Source organism: Eucalyptus grandis, chromosome 11 (assembly GCF_016545825.1).
Source record: "Eucalyptus grandis isolate ANBG69807.140 chromosome 11, ASM1654582v1, whole genome shotgun sequence".
Taxonomy (NCBI): domain Eukaryota; kingdom Viridiplantae; phylum Streptophyta; class Magnoliopsida; order Myrtales; family Myrtaceae; genus Eucalyptus; species Eucalyptus grandis.
This window is the reverse complement of record NC_052622.1, coordinates 12,683,984-12,696,233: the sequence shown is the minus strand read 5'-3', so window position 1 is coordinate 12,696,233 and position 12,250 is coordinate 12,683,984. Positions and strand designations below refer to the sequence as shown.

Here is a 12,250-nt window from a genome sequence, read left to right as displayed (position 1 = left end):
ATCCTCCTCGTCATCCCCTGCCCACCGCCAGCCGACTGCGGGCCATGGGTTGCAGTGGGCTTCTCTCTAGAGAAGGAGCAAGAAGAGAGAGAAAAAAGAAAAATCTAAAAAAATTAATTAAAAATTATAAGAAACTTTAAGTTAGCCTTTTTTTTTTTTTCTATTCTCATTCCCAGAGATTACCAAAATTTTTGCCCGGAAATGAAAAGACTATTTCTAAAAAAAGATTCCAGAACACGCCTTAATATCCTCATCTATATAGACAAATTCATAATAAACCCAAAGCATAAAAGACCAGAGTTGCGCCCAAGCCAAGCAAAAGGCAAATCACCCGGAACAAGCTCACTTTAATCATCTAAAAAGATTAATATAGAAGATCTTGGGACTAGCTCTTAAAGAAATAAGGTATCATGGTCTACATAGTAGCATAGTAGTTGCTTTATAGTCAAATCGATTTGACTACTATGGATGAAGGATAACTAATGGATAATTGCCCTCCCAATATTCCTAGTAAGCAAAATATCAATAACACTGTCCAACCCATAATCCTAAAATAGCTTGGCCAAGAAAATGAATAAAAAAATACAACTACTACAAGCAAGTAAAATAGCTGTTCAACTAGTATTAACAGACTGCTGAATGAATATGCCATGACACAAAATTCGGTCTCCTAGCTTCCAAAATGGTGATCACGCTGCTGATTTAAGCTTAGAAGTCAGAATCCACACATCCGTTCCTAGTTGTCAAAGAAGATTTAAAACTTGAAGGCTAGTAAGATTTGAAGTTGAAATAAACATGCAAAATCCCTATTTCAAAAGTGTATCTGAAGCCCTTCTTTGTGTGAATATTCCCATTCTTTACACACAATCCTAAACCAAACAATGTGAATCATATGGCAGCCAAAATGTTTTACATATGCGTAAAAGTGATTTTCTGATCAAGTAGACCCAACAATGTCCTCATATGGGGCGAGCGTGGAGTCGGATGAATCCGTCTCTGTGCTATTCCCATCCTTTTCAATTGTGTGTTGGGGGCTCACATAGTTGGAAGATTTTGGTTTTCTTGGTCGATGCTTATCATGCCACCAATAAGCCCCAATCCACATGGATAAATTCAAGTATGAGGTTGTCTGAGCAAAAAATATAAATCAAATAAGTCAAAACCAAAGTCGAGAAAATTGATGACATGAAGCACGAGTCCAGATTCCACCTCTGCAACATTGCCAAAAACTGCATCACCTTCCTCCATGGCTCCCATGGCTTTGGTGGCCTTCATTTCAAAATTATCTTCCGATGGAGCTGGCTTTGACACTATTGCTCCTTGCATCCGTCTCTGTTGTTCTTCTAGCACCTCAGTTCTTTTCCGTTCCTAAAATTATATACCGGAGACCTCTGGTTAGATGCACAACCTTACTCAGTTTGCACTATGTTTGCACTAAGCAACAGTCTGGTCTGCAGGGAGAAAGGAATTTTCCAATGCAGCCCTGTCCTCTTCAGGGTCAACGTTCCCTTGAGTTTCATCACCCTGCCCCGGGAAAATGATCCAGCCCCCTCTTCTGACTCCATCATCTCAATGGTTCCGGCTATATGGATCCTTCATCTAAACATCAAAACCATAGGAATTGTAACTTAGTACCCACTCAACTGAAAGCGAAGCCGAAACAAGATTTCTATAGAAAAGTTATTAGTCGACAGAGTCAGGCACACCTTCTTGTATATAGGACTGAGGACACTAGCAGTTTCTGGATTATCAACGACATCCACAGACGTTGAAGATGCTTGCGCAAAATTTTCTCATGAAATTCTTTCTTGAAAGCCTATGTTTCATTCAGTCAATTTTGACGTACCAAATATACATTCTCAACAGTGAAAAAATATCAAAGTATAATTACCTTTGCCTTGTCTATGTGGATGCAATTGAAGATAACTTCCCAAAACTCCATGACCTTATAGCTGTGCCGGTATGCAATTGAGTCTCAACACCAGCATACCAGCATGTATTCTCGGTTGGTCTTCTTATGCGGATAATCCCCACATCTGCTTGGATGCTAGAGTACGTATCCCCTTCTTCTGCAAGCAACTCAGCAGGAGGCTCCTCCCCACACCCTCTGGCTCGATAAAGTGCATCCTTTTTCCTGGCTTCTGCCAGCTCCCAAAGTGCGTGCTCGGTAAGATAAAGAGATAAGAATCTGCAGACCCAGAGTTCAACTTTTCCTATGCTACTCTGAATAATTCACCCTTTTAGACACTACTTTCAGGTAACATCCTCGCACTGCTCAAAGACCAAAAGACCATGTTAAGCGTCAATGATCTCTTAGAGCTCATGTAGCAATTCCATGACTAGCATAGATACCAAAATCAAGGATGCTGAGAAGTGAGCCATATAATGACGATTAGAGACTAAATGAAAGATCTCTAGACCATTCGCATGAAAATATAAAATATAAAAAAAAGCATATTAGCTTCCAGTACTCAACATATGTCAGTGTCTCTGTGTCCAAATAGAGATGCATTTTGATGTGTCCAAATAGAGATGCATTTTGATGTCACCGTGAAGCTCTTCCATTTCTTTCGCTGTTAAGCCCTGAATCAAATGCAGTGGCCTAGACAGCTAAGCTACCATAATAATAAGCCTCTCCAAATTTAACTTATCAAAAAATTATGTTGAATACTTCCCATTATATACATTTCTTTGGAGATTACTACAGGGATATTTATACACCATAGTTTTAACAATAAATGCACTTCATGGCCAATTAAAGCACAGTCTGTATGGTCAACAGTTTATGCCACCTCCTATCGACCACTGAAGTCGAGTAACAAACTGCTGAATCAAATCCCAAAGTGAAAAAGATGCACTCCAAAGCAGCTTAATTGTCTGATTGAAATAAAATAAAATATTTGGAGGTTATTTTGAGGAACTTTTATCCACACTTCTTTTGTGGCTTAGGACTTTCAACCCAACAAGTTGTTTAGCACCAAAGCCACATAAAGAGAAGCTAGGGCCAGAAGCAGCCCCCTATTCCCAAGCTTGTGATGAGAGACTTGACTTCCCAGCGGATGCCAAATTACCCCATAAATTGCAAGATATGTTTTTTTTTTTTAATATTTATTATATCTTCCTTTTTGTCGTGTCTTAGGAAATGCAACAATCTCAAAAGTTTCAGCTCCTAATTCCTCAATCCAATGAAAGTCAAAGTGAGGGAAAAGAGGAGGATGGGAAATAGGCTTAAGGCTAAAATTCAATTTAGAAAGTAGCAGCAGCCAAGTCAAAGGCAGCTCAAACAAGCTCTTCTCAATTCAAATCCAAGTAAAATTAAACACGATCTTCCAGCAAAGTGAAAAATCTATCCATCCAATCTTCCATATAAAAGAGATGCTGCCATTAGATGCTAATGAAGAAACTTTATACGATGATAGGAAATAAAACCATGTAAAATATATTCGGTTACTATAAGAAGAAAAGGTACATCGAAATAACATGGACTGTCGGACACTACATGTTGAAAGATCATGGATGACAAAGAGTATGCTGGATTATCCTTAAAGGAGAATCCATCCCCGACATTTCCAGGTCAGCCACGAGGATGGTATAAAAATAGGAAACTGGCCATGGGACAGTATACATAGCCCTACACATAGCAGATTGATTAAGAGGAAAGACAAGAACTTCTCATTCATGGAACAAAATAAAAATCTCAAGCAAAATCTAGAGATCGCATCATTGGAACGAGTCCATGCTTCTGTCAACTAAATGACATTATGCTTTTGAGTCCTCCAAATTCACCGCATCAAACAATTTTAATCTCAATTCTGATGCCTAAGTCCATTTGATCTTCGAGTGTCAAATTTGTCCACAAAAGATAATTCACCGATTAAAGCAACCGAGCAAAATAAATTTGGCTTAACGAAGGTAAACAGACTGGAAATTTCATGACAAGATATACCCACCAGTTCCTCATGCACAACGCAAAGAAGACAAGAAAAACAAAACTTGACAAAAGGACCTCGAAGAACCGTAATACGCCAGGCTAGGGTTACGCCAGCATCAAATCATGCAGTCACTGGGCAATCACTACAGCGACGATCTCGCAACAGACAAAGAAGCCTGAGGAAACATGGATGGACACGACAGGGTTCGTCTACCCGCCGGGACGTGGTTGAGCGCGATGCCGGTGCTGGAGAGCGCGTTCTGGATCGAGCTAGGGATCCGATTGGTGTCACCGTAGGTGGGATGGAGACAAAATCTTGGGAAATGATAGCAGCTGAAGAGGTGATGCACCGCTTAAAGCGGACGTTTTGCCTTGCACTGCAAGAAAATCTCTCTTTTCTCACGATCACGGCAAAGCTGAAAAGATGAATGCACTGCAAAAGCCGGGCATCTTCCCAACGCACCCCGATGCACCGCAAGAATCGTCCTTTTTATCCGCAACACTTTTTATCCACAACCCACCTGCCTCGAATTCAAGAAATGCCGAAAGAAAGCCTTCTCTTTCATCCTCACTGATGGTCTCCTTCCGGCGTAGAGAAATTTTGGAGAATGAGGACGTGGGAAAAAAAAAATTAGCTAAAAGTAATTTTCATTTAAATAATGATAAATTTTAATTATTATAGAAGATAATAGATTTTTTTAAAAATGCGTTAGTTATAATTTTTTTTGTTAAAGTATGTTCTCATTAATTATTAAGTATTAATATGTAATATATTTATTAATATTATTAGTGCAAATTCATTAAGTTTTTTTATTATTTATTTACCGTGCTTTGGAGTTTGGTCCCAATGTCATTCGCTCTTCTCGCTCCTGTTCCCTTTCTCATGGAGCAGCAGAGGGTGGCTGCTGGGTGGGGCCATGCTCATCCCTCGGCTTCTTGAACCGCCGGTTCCTCTTCCTTTCTTCTCCCCCGCTCTAATTTTCTGCAAAACTTCCCTATTTTTTAGGACCTCTATTTTCAATTTATTTTCCAAACACCTTTCTAATTTGCTGAGACTGGAGAGGAGCTAGCCTCCCAATATTAGCAAAATAAAACGTTTCAAAATAGCTTGACGAGAAAATTAATAAAAAAATACAATTACTAGTCGTACGTAAAAAAAACAAATTTAGCTCTAATTTTGGTGAAATGGTAGCTCTGTTGGTTTGGTTACCACAACCACTCCACCTCCATCAACCTCCACTTTCACGGTCAAACCACGCCTCAGGGGGTCTCCTCCGGGGGGGTCTCCGTCTAAGGTGGATTAACCACCTAGTTTAGTTCTTTAAACTCTTGTAAAGTCAATGTAGGCAAACCTACAATAAAAAGATCACTATTCCCACGTTAATCACACAGAGAAATGAGGCAAGCAAATCTTAAGGATAAACCACCCTCTATCCCATTTTCACAGCTTCTTCAATGAAATATAACTACTGCTTATAATAATAATCAAAAGAAAATTCAACAAGCTCAAGCTTCACCAGGAGGAGGACCATCAAATAGAAAAGGTAAAGTGAGGTACCATACAATTGAAAAAGTTAGAAAATATAACTATTAACTAATGTAGGAGAGTTAAGGTAGAGCGCGAGGCGGAGAAAGGAGGAACTTCAAGTTTTCTCCCAATTAAATTCGACTTTTTGTTCGTTCGAAAATTGCTGAAAAGCCACAAAAAGTGGGGAAGGAAATTCAACTTCTTGTCTTAGAAAATTCCGAAAAAAAAAAAAAAAAGAGTCCCGAAGAAAGCGTTAGACACTGGGTGAGCAGTTAGCAGGGTTCCCGTTCCCGAGGGTCCGGTTCTTCCCGGTTCTAAAGTTCTGGTTCCGTTCCTTTTTCTTGGAACCGGAACCGGAAGGGAGCTGGTTAGAGTTTAAAAAAAAAAAAACAAAAAGCGCTAGCCGCACGTGATTTCCCCTTCCTCTTTCTTTTGACGATCACGTCACTCCTCCCCCCCCAAAAAAAAACTTTTTTTCTTCCCTACTAGTACTCACCACACCACCTCTTGGCCCGAACCACCACCACCCACCACTCGTCCGACGAGCTGTCTCGCCGTTGAGCCCGACGAGCTGTCGTGCCGCCCCTCGTCGCCGCCACCGTCCCCAAGCCACCGTCACCACCTCTTGCCGCCACTCGCTCCGCCGTCCGGGCCGTTGTTGCTCCGAACCGCCACTGCCTCCACCAGAACCAAGCTCTTCCCCCTTGGCCGTGGGTTGAGCCGCGACCGCCGCCGTCTTCGCCGCGCCGTCCATGCCGCCGTTGGTGCCGTGAGACTCGTGTCTTCGTCGCCGTCGCCGAACCTCCCTCAACACCGCCGCTCGACGCCGTCACCCCACGCTCGCCTCGCTGCTCAGCCGCTTGCCGTCAACGCCGCCGTTGGACGCCGCTCGTCCCCCGGGTGGAGGCTACTCGCCGCTTGCCTATCCGGTCAGGGGCGACGCGGGACGCCTTGAAGACTCCGGCCCGGGCCTACTGGCTAATGGATGACGAGACAGTAGGTTTTCCTCCGCATTTTTTCTCTTTTCAGTTCTTTTCCTTCGCATTTTTGCTGCTTGAGGAACACCCACAGTTGCTCAACCTTCATTATTATGCAACCTTAATCACCAAATTATACTATAAAACTATTTATTTAGTTGTTATTATTAGGATGTAAAAGATTCACATTGCTGTGTGGCAGGTACATGGAAGACCAACTAGACCAACTATTGAATTGAATTATTTGGGCTTCCGGATATTCCCCTGCCCCAACTAGGAAAAATTTCCTTACCTTACCTTTCCTTACCGAACTCTCATTTGCTTTACTTTCACACTTTCCATTCTAAAAGAATCCAAATATATTCGTTTCTCAGGAGATTGATTGATTTATTTGAAGGCAATTTGAAGGCAATGTATGCATAATTGGAGTACTTGACAGATTACCTAGATGAGCTCACATTGGTCAACTATGAGTTCCTCGGTTTTCTTCATTCTTCCTTCTCTCTTGCATTTCTTTTCTTTCATGGCCACAAACACACTTGATTATTTATTATTTTATCTGGGCTTACCTTTTACTTTATTTACCTTTTAATTTCTGCAGAATCCAAACATCTTATAAGGCATCTCACTCCTTGCAATCCAATGCAAAAGAATGCTATACGCATCAAGTATTGACAGCAGAAGGTATACTAAGCTCAACACCTGTGACAGCCCCCAATAGCTCACCCCTATCACCCCTAGATGAAAGGTTAGATGAAAGGTTAGCTATGTGGGGCTTGTGGGGGCTTGCTTTACTTGAGTCTAGCCATTAAGTCCATAATTATTTTGTTTTGTTTCAAGAAATGATTTCCATTTGTAAGTAAACAAGTAAAGAAGAGTAAACTAGTTTGGCATGCTGGATAGGTTTAACAACCTAAACTTATGGATCACCATTATCTTCTTGATTATTAAAGATCATTATTATTATTATTATTTAAGGATTGAATCCACTTATTTCTTCCGTTAGCCAAGTTGGTTGGTTAGCTTCCTTCGTCCGTTGGTCAGGTAGGTAGGAGAAATCTCATTTTTGTACGCCATTATATTTCTCTCCTAATAGTTATTAATCATTTTATTTTTTTACTTAATGAGTTTATTTTGATTTAAAACCAAAAGTAAAAGTAAAAGGTTAATTATTTTGAATTAATTTTTTTGAATAAATTGCCCTACCCAATGTTCTACATTGGTAGAGCTTCCTTGGGATAAAGCTTTTTTTTTTTTTAAGTAAACTAAATTATCTCCCTTATTTTGATTAATGTAAGGTTAATTATTTTGAATTAATTTTTTTGGGTAAATTTAAGGAGACTAAACAAGCTATTGCCGACATTGGTAGAGCTTACTTGGGATAAAACTCAAGTTTGTTTTTTTCTAAGAAATTCTCTCCCGATAATTAATAATTAATAATTATTTTATGAATTTATTTTCATTACTAAACATGTCTTTTACCAAGCTATGCCACACCCAATGTTCTACATTCGTAGAGCTTACTTGGGATAAAACTCAAGTTTGTTTTTTTCTTAGTAAACTAAATTCTCTCCCTAATAATTAATAATTATTTTATTATTTTATTTTATGAATTTATTTTCATTACTAAACATGTGTTTTGCCAAGCTATGCGTCCTACACTTCTAGAGAGAGAGAGAGAGAGAGAGAGAGCTTACTTGGGATAAAACTCAAGTTTGTTTTTTTATTAGTAAACTAAATTCTCTCCCTAATAATTATTAATTATTTTATTATTTTATTTTATTATTTTATTTTCATTACTAAACATGTCTTTTGCCAAGCTATGCGTCCTACACTTCTAGAGAGAGAGAGAGAGAGAGAGAGAGAGAGAGAGAGAGAGAGCTTACTTGGGATAAAACTCAAGTTTGTTTTTTTTTTCTAATACTCGATGTAGGTCCGAATTTTGTATACTTGCCTTTTTTTCATATGCAATTCTATTTTATTAGGAATAATTTTTTTCAGGAAGCATATTAGTGCCTTTTTTTTTGTCAGAAAATTATGAGTAGTCTCTTTTTTTTTTTTTAGTCGAATAAGATGCCCGCCCCCTACGCTTTATAATAAGGAAGGAGCCCCCTACGCTTTATAATAAGGAAGGAGCGCAGTGCGTGGGTCCACAGAAGAAACCTAATATCTTTACGCCAGCCTGGGTTCGGGTCGGTCTTGAAAACGACAACGCGCGCATCGAGGAGACATCGAGGAGACGCTTACCGTCAAGGTGGCATCTAAAGCCCTATAAATAGGACCCTCAACCCCCGATCAAGGTCCATATCTTGATTTCTTCAACCGCCGTCATCAAATTTCTCTCTCGGCCTCGGCCTCTCTCGCCTCCTGGGATCTCTCTCTTTTTCAAGGGTATTTCTCTGGATTCTCTTCTTCGGAATGCCAATTTGTTTTGATCGAAGCTTTTTGCTTGAAAGATGCCATCGTGCTTGCTTGCGATGTCATCAAATTTCTGGAAAAAGAAGCGCTGCACTTACCTTCAAGTAGCATCTAAAGCCCTATAAATAGGACCCTCAACCCCCGATGTCGATTTCTTCCACCGCCGTCATCAAATTTCTCTCTTGGCGAAGATCTGTCTTTTTCAAGGGTATATTCTCTTCTTCTTCGCATCGGAATGCCAATTGTTTTGGTAAGCTTGCTTAGAAGATGCCATCGATTGCGCCTACTTGCGGGCCTCATCTGCTTTCCTGGACGTGGACCTAGATATACCTAATTTATCACCTTATACCCTTTATCACCTTATACCTAAGGGGTACCGGGGGATTTTTAATTAGGATATGACAATTATAAATATGATTAGACTCTTATGATCCATTCATAATGAAATCCCAAATGCACTAACACTCCAACACTCGTGATTATTACACTCGTGCTTATTGTATGATCAATTTGGCTGAATCAAGAATAATAACCAATGGTTTAATTTGTTTCTATAGAACAATGTCATTGGGAGATTTCCGAGAATGCTGTATGCTCATTCGGTTTTCCTCTTTCTTTCTATGTGGGGCAAGTACAGTGGCCGACTTTTTACCTCATTCTATCTACCCAGTTCTCATTAAACGTCATTAATATGGAAAAAGTAGCCCCAACTCCAATCAAAACCTGTAGAATTCAATTATTTGAATTAAATATCATAAGGAAAAAAAGGAAAAAAGAAACCAAAAATTAATAGAAAAAAGGGGGAGAGCGTGGGGAGATCGTGTTGATCCACAAAACACCATTTTTCATCTTGATTTCCTTTCGACTTTCTTGACCGGAGCTCTCTCTATTTCCTCTCTTTCTTACTGTCAATCATGGGCAAGAAAACGATCCACATTTTCCACATTCTTTCCACATTCTTGGTAAACAACATCCAAAACAAAGAAAAGACAGAACAAGAAAAGACAGAACAAGGGAGGAGGGGAAGAAAATTAAAAAGAGAGAGCGAGAGAGAAGACACGCCCCCAACCTCTCTGGGCAGTCTCCCTCTCCGTCTCTCTAGCCTCGTCTTCTTCTTCTTCTTCTTCCGCTCTTGACCTTCGCTTGTTTGGCCACCCCTTGTTGTCTGGCCACCACTTGTCTTACTAATAGCGACCTCTTGTCTTACTAAAGTTTCAATTTTTCCCAAAATTAGCGATCCACATCGTGTTGAGATTTAGCTAAGGTCTGTTTTACATTGTGTTGAGATTTACTTAACTAACTGGCATCAGTAAATCAAAATTTTGGATAAGGAGGCTCTATGCCCTGTGGACCTATGGGCTTGGCTACCCTCTATGGGCTTGGCGGTATTGGAAGGTTGGTAGTAGGACTCCATATTTACTTACCGCTATTGAATTTAAATAAAATAAAATAAAAAGATTCCGTAAATGAGGCGATTCCTCCACTAGGTGAGAATTAAATCTTGAATAGAATATTCTATGTATTTGCTCATAATAAGTTTCTTAGAAAAAAGAAAAAAGAAAGTTAATGAAACTTTGAATAATTCAAAAGATAGTATGATCCAAGCTTGAAATCTTTGAAATAAAAGATGAAGAAGCTACAGTCTATTTAAGATGAAAAACTAAAGGTTGAGTTTAAGAAATCCCGATGCTGTACTACTTAGAAATAGAACATTGGTCATGGGCATGGACATTTAGGGTGCGTTTGTTTGCGTTTCTGTTTAAAAATTGTTCCAGGGAACATAAATAGAAAAAATTGTTTATGTTCGGGAACAATTTTGAACAAAAACGTGTTTGATAAACTTGTTCGAGAATAAAAAATAAACAGAAACATGTTTGGTAAATTTGTATAATTTTTTATTTCTTTTATTTTTTCCTTTTTTTTTTTTTCTTCTTTGGCCGGTCGGGCCTCGGCCATGGCCGGCGACCGACGACGAGGGGCCGGTGGCCTCGCCGGGCCACCGCCGACGCCGACTCGCCCAGCCCGCGAGGTCACCTTGCGTTGGCTCAAGCGAGCTCAGCTCCAGATCCGGCGAGGCCGAGCTCGCCCAGCGGTGGCGAGGCCACCGGCCCTCGTCGGCCGGTCGCCGCCATGGCCGAGGCCGGCGACCGGCGAAAGAAAAAGAAGAAGAAAAGAAGAAGAAAATAGAAAAGTGTTCATCAAATGTGTTTTGAAATAAGAAACACAAATTTGTTGTTTCTTATTTCTGTTTCTTTTTTGTTCCTGGAACAAAGAACAAAAAGGAATAGAAACGCACCCAAATGCGTTTGCTCCTTTTTTCCTGTGAACAAAAAACAGAAAAAGTGTTCAAAAACAAAAAAAGAAACACAAACAAACAGAGCCTTAGTCTCCGTGTTAGAAATTGATTCAAGGGTTAAGGAAGCAATTCATATTATTAGTTGGAATGAACCTTGAAGCAATTCAACCACCGACCGCGGTGGCTCCGCTAGTAAGCTCCTAGACTTCCACGCAGGAGGTGCAGGTTGAAGCTCCCTGCAATGCAAGTTGCGGGGAGGCAGGAGTGGGCCACTTGGTGACTTACCCGGGGTGCGTGGGTGGTAGTTTCTACGTGCCTCCCTAGGGGTTTACTCACTAGCTGTCGGCTGTGCGGGGTTCCCACAGGTTACCAAAAAAAAAAAAAAAAAAAAAACCTTGAAGCAATTCATATTATTAGTTGGAATGAACCTTACATCGTCTCAAGAAGCAATTCATATTATTAGTTGGAATGAACCTTACATCATCTATGACAATTTAATTTGTTTTAATACTAAACTTTGCCCTTCTTTGCCTTTCCTATTTTATTTTGTTTGAATAGCTAGAGATGTTTATTTTGATCATCATACTTGTCTTATTTTAAAAAGACCAAAATACATTTAATTTTTAGCATTTATATATTTGATTTTTTAGCATTATTTTGGCATTTAAATAAATAATAAGGAGGGAAAAAAAATCCCACGGGCTCAAGTTTGCCGAGTAGTATTTTCTCAAGTTTTGAATTAATTTTTTGAGTAAATATAAACATGCCCATGCCCATTCTCGTGCCCCCGCCGGGATTGATTAACAAGAGGGAAAAACAACAAACTAATAACTAAGAGTAGACCATTTCAATCTTAAATAAATCTTAAATAAATAGACCATATCAATCTTAAATAGACCAAGGTTTTAGACCAGTTGGTAACTTATCATTGTTTGATTAATCTTATTAATCTAGTGTTAAATAATCTTGTAAGTAGACCATTATACTCCTCTCTCTCTCTCCCTAATTTTTGGGTAAATTTTGCAAGGCAGCTCTCCTTCCTCTCTCGGCTATGTAATTATAATTACATACCTAATTGCTATCTAATTAGGTGACAAAAA

At 39.6% G+C, this 12,250-nt stretch overlaps 1 long non-coding RNA gene across 3 annotated transcripts; it reads right to left on the bottom strand.

Annotated features, from left to right (window-relative positions):
* Nucleotides 1-756: 756 nt before the first annotated feature.
* Nucleotides 757-4,329, bottom strand: LOC104424907. 3 transcript variants are annotated; one of them, XR_721558.3, is made up of 4 exons: nucleotides 4,146-4,329; nucleotides 1,892-2,271; nucleotides 1,707-1,816; nucleotides 757-1,599 (listed from the first exon to the last, which is right to left on the bottom strand). It is a non-coding gene; the product is annotated as an uncharacterized LOC104424907 (long non-coding RNA). The 3 variants fall into 3 exon arrangements; XR_005547548.1 differs by lacking the exon at nucleotides 4,146-4,329 and having other exon boundaries at nucleotides 757-1,129; nucleotides 1,210-1,599; nucleotides 1,892-3,523; XR_005547547.1 differs by lacking the exon at nucleotides 4,146-4,329 and having other exon boundaries at nucleotides 1,892-3,518.
* Nucleotides 4,330-12,250: the final 7,921 nt, after the last annotated feature.